Consider the following 5,000-nt stretch of genomic DNA (forward strand, 5'->3'; position numbering starts at 1 on the left):
TTCAAAAGAATGAATGGAATTTTATCTATGGATAAATGTTATGTTGTCAAACCAAAGTTTTGAACCACCTACAGTTTTCATGATACAAAATTCAAAACTTTTGTTCAATAATCTAATTTCATCTATTCAAGAAAATTACCGTACTGTATGCTGAACACTACATATATCATGTATTTTGAAAAAAAATATTTACATTGCGAGAGCTATAACGTGGGTCAGTTTGCTCGCGTTTGTGCATATACTTATTCGCACACACACACACACACACACACACACACACACACACACACACACACACACACACACACTCGACTCGGTGGCGCGGTGGTAGGGTTCCCGGCCGACACTACAGCTGTCCGGGTTCGAATCCCGTCCAGGGCTGAAATAATTTCAGCATCGATGCGATGGGAGTCGTTACTCCAACTCTCATAGGTGGGGAGTTCGGGGTGTTTGTGCGTGTAAGGTCACAGCATTACCGATAAGTCGGTCATATATGAGCTCTGAGCTCTCTTCCGGGAGGAAATAGCTGTCGATCACGAGTCCAACACGTGATCCAAGACCATGGTGAACCATGATAAATCACATACACAACACACACACACACACACACACACACACACACACACACACACACACACACACACACACACACATGTATATATATATATATATATATATATATATATATGTGTGTGTGTGCGTGTGTGTGTGTGTGTGTGTATGTGTGTGTGTTTGTGTGTGTGTGTGTGTGTGTGTTGCCGATGATGTGATTGATATGATAACAAAGAAAATGTTGAATATGAAATTGAGAGCTAATATAAAACAGAAAAAAGAGGAAGAAGAAGAAGAAGAAGGAAGAAATAGAACAGTAGAGAAGAACCGGAGAGAGCGGAATGTAATAGTAGAGCATCTTAAAACAATATCGAGTAATTTGTTTTTGTCTCGGGAGGCGAAAAGAAAAAGACAAGGAGAAAATATATGTTTAATGAATCGCTATCAGTTCTGAATCGCTTTTATCTCCTGTAAGAAATAGGTCTTTAGCGTCCACGTCTCCTATCTTTACGAGTCGTATACTTACGACCCGTATTCCTCGATGTATTTTTTATTTCTTTTCATTCGCATGCATTCTCTCCATTATCTGGTTAGCATTCTTTCGAACATTCTTTTTTATTTTTATTTTTCTTCATTTGCAGCCCTTTTCCGCTTTTATCAGCTCCTTCTTGCTTTCTATTCTTTCCTACATTTCTTTTTATACAATTACATTGGACTTGTTTGTTATTTGATTTCATCGTATACTGTATTTTGTTTTTTGTTTATATATTTATTTAGTTGCTTATCTACTTATTTATATTTACTTATTTATTTGTTTAATTATATTTATTCATTCGTTTATTTACTTTTTGTGTTATGTTATTTATCTATCTATTTTATCTATTTATTGATTTATGTTTTACTTGCAAGCCCCGGGCTGTGCCCGTCCGGGCTTGGCCAGACGGGCTTGGCTTCGCCTCTAGCAGCCTTCGGCGGCTAGATGCTAATCGTTCAATAAGTTAACATTCTATTCAATAAAATTACACCCCTTTCCCTCATTCTATGCCACAGTAAACAATTTATGACAATGTGACGTCATGTCGCCTTTTTTCTGATTGGCTATTCTTCAGTCGTGACGTCATGTCTCTTCTGATTGGCTGGTCTTCTGTTGTAACGTTGTGCACCATTTTCAGATTTCGATTATTTCTACAAAATATTATTTTCATATACTCTATACGACACATGGGGTTAAGTAGAAAACATACAATAACTAAATTTATTTTAAGGGTGATTTCTTGCTGAACAAGAATGTCGAGAACGTCAAATTTTTGTCATAAGCATCATACACAAAAAATAGTGATAACAATGATAAAGAAATTAATCAGTTAATAAGTGAATTAATAAATGAATAAAGTTTATACAAAGGGAATCAAAATCTGTCACCAATATCATAACAGAAATAAAGATAATGATAATAAAGTTAATAATTGAATGAATAGATGAATAAAGCTTATAGAAAGGTAATCAAAATCTTTGTCAGCAATGTCATAATAGAAAATAATCATAATAATAAATAAACAAATAAACTGATAGGTTGATAGATGAATGAATGAATTAATAATATTTATACAAGGGCAATCAAAACCTTTGTCACCAATATCGTAGTAAAAAAAGGTCTAAAGAAAGAAGAACGCCTCCGTTGGCCGTATCTCTTATCTCTGCATTGTTTACTCCGGTCACAACGATCTCCAATATGAACGCTGGCAGGCGGAGCCTCCGCCGAATGCATGTCGTAAACAAACAGCAGTATACGGGACACCGTGGCCTCCGAAGACGTTCCTCATGGTTATTTTTAGTGACAAATTCGACCGTGAAGTCCCCAGTGGCACGTATAAACTGCTCATAATGGCGCTCGGAAAAAAAAGTGGCCAAGTCCGAATGACTCTGGACGAAGTAATGGGGACACTTGCTTGCGCCCCATCCATGAATAAAATTACCGTTCATTAGAGAAATTATGCAAAGTTAAATAAAAGGACATTATCGGTTATGGTGGAATCTGAGAAGGACTTACGTGTATGTGTGTGTATGTGTTTGTGCGTGCGTGTGTGTGTGTGTGTGTGTTGTGTATTAGTCTAATTATAATGTAAAGAATAAAAGCTACGCATGTGGGGTTCCGTTCCTGTGCCTTCATCAAACATATGTATGTGTGTGTTTTGTGTGTTTCACCACTTTTGGTTCACGTGCTGGATTTGTGACCGGCAGCTATTACCCTCGTATGAGTGTGTGTGTATTTGTGTGCAAGTGCCTTGCGTGTGTATTTATGGCTGTGCAATTTCCGTGAGTATTGTGTACCTGCGTGCTGTAAGCAATGATGATCTCCAAGTGATTGTATTTTTTTTTTGTATTATTAATTTATTTTTATTAATTTGTTAATTTATTAATTAGTTAATTAATTTTATTTATTTATTTGTTAAATAAAATGCTGTATAAAGGTAATTTTACTTTGGATGGCCAAGACTGTGGAAAAGAAAGAAATTCTTAAAGTTATGCCTCAATGTTCCAAGGGGGTGGGGAGTGATTATTATCGACAAGGGTTCTTAGGAATATCCAGAAACAAATCTCCCCTCCCCCCCAAAAAAAAAACCAATGTTAATCATTGTAATAGATTAATAGATAGATAATCTAAAAGGGGTCATGGAATAATCCAACCAACCAACCCAAAAAATATTATAGTAGTTATGATAGATAGATAAATAGATAATCTAAAAGGGATCTTGGGACAATCCAAGAAGAATCCTCTGCTCCCCCCAACATAATAATAAACAATGATAATAATAATAAACAATAATAATAATAATAATAATAATAATAATAAAATCAATAAATATATTGGTTATGTATGGCAACAAGATGCACACAGGAAATGTGAAAAAGGACTGCAAGTCAGTTTTATTTTGTTGAGTACAAAAGTAAACTCTGTTCTCTTTGCTTTCCTTTCATAGGGGAATGAAACTGAAAGGAGATTAGCGACGGGGTATTAAGTGAACGAGGAATTACATATGTGAATATCAGGCCAATAAATAAATGAATAGATAAGTGAATAGATAGACTATATATACCAGTAGGTTTCTTACCCTTATAGGGGAGGTAGCCGTTAAACAAATAAAGCTATGTATTCATACACTAAAACGCGTGTCCCCCTTTACAAAGAAGGTAGACCAGTGAAACAAATAATTAAATAATCAATCAAACAACCAATGGTCGATAGAAATACTTGAGACGATCAGACGCCGTAGATCGATGAAAAGCCAAAAGAACCTTTTTTTTTTTTCCCATTCACAAACCACCGGCTGCGTAGGTCCTTGCTTTGCAGGGGGCTTGGCCTTCGGCCCTTATTCAGTATCTACAAAATAAGGGACAAACAATACATTTCTCTGCATTTTTCATCTCGTCTTTAGAAACACTAAAAATAAACAACCAGCGGGTAAAATAGCTTTTACCGCTCTATTAACCCATTAAACTCCGATGACAAGATGCCTTGTCATTTGGTCAAATAAAACAAAAAATCATAAAACACCAAAATGTTTGATCAAACACCAGAAAAATATGACGTCAGTCCTCGCTTCGCTCGCGGACTGACGTCATATTTTTCTGGTGTTTGATCAAACATTTTGGTGTTTTATGATTTTTTGTTTTATTTGACCAAATGACAAGACATCTTGTCATCGGAGTTTAATGGGTTAACAAATTGTCACATTTTACTTAAGAAAATGATATTTTTTAAATGCTACTTTGTATATATATATATATATATATATATAATATATATATATACTGTATTGTATATACACACATTATATAAATATATATACAGTATATATAATATATAAACATATATATATATATATATGTATGTATATATATATACATACTATGTATATACTATATGTATATACATATATACATATATATACATATATATATATATATATTATATATATATATATATATATATATATATACTGAGATATGGACCTGTGGAGTCCTGACACAAGACTAAGAAAGGAGCCGAGAGGAAACGAATGGAGAGAGAGAAAATGAATGTACAAGAATGATGACAGGTGGCGTAATCGGAAGCGTGCTGGTCTTGCATTCGCTTCGCCATGGGTTCGAATTTCGCACTTCTTTTCGATTCCTAGCTATGACTGTTACCTGCCATAACAGTCCCTAAAGCGTAGAAGAGGACAAAGGTGACGGCTTCGGCTGCAGCTACTCAGCGCCTCCTGGCGTAGTCTCCTCACCTCCTGGAAGGATGAGGAGAGATGTGACAGATAACCTCAACGTTAAAAGATTTCACTCGTTAGTCTTTGTGCAAGTGTACTTTGATTCCACTTTATCAAGATGAACTTATAGAAATTATAACAGCCATTTTTGATGTTCAAATGATTCATAAACATTTTAATTCCTCA

This window comes from Oratosquilla oratoria, chromosome 14, assembly GCF_046742065.1.
Source record: "Oratosquilla oratoria isolate Oo_2021 chromosome 14, ASM4674206v1, whole genome shotgun sequence".
Taxonomy (NCBI): Eukaryota; Metazoa; Arthropoda; class Malacostraca; order Stomatopoda; family Squillidae; genus Oratosquilla; species Oratosquilla oratoria.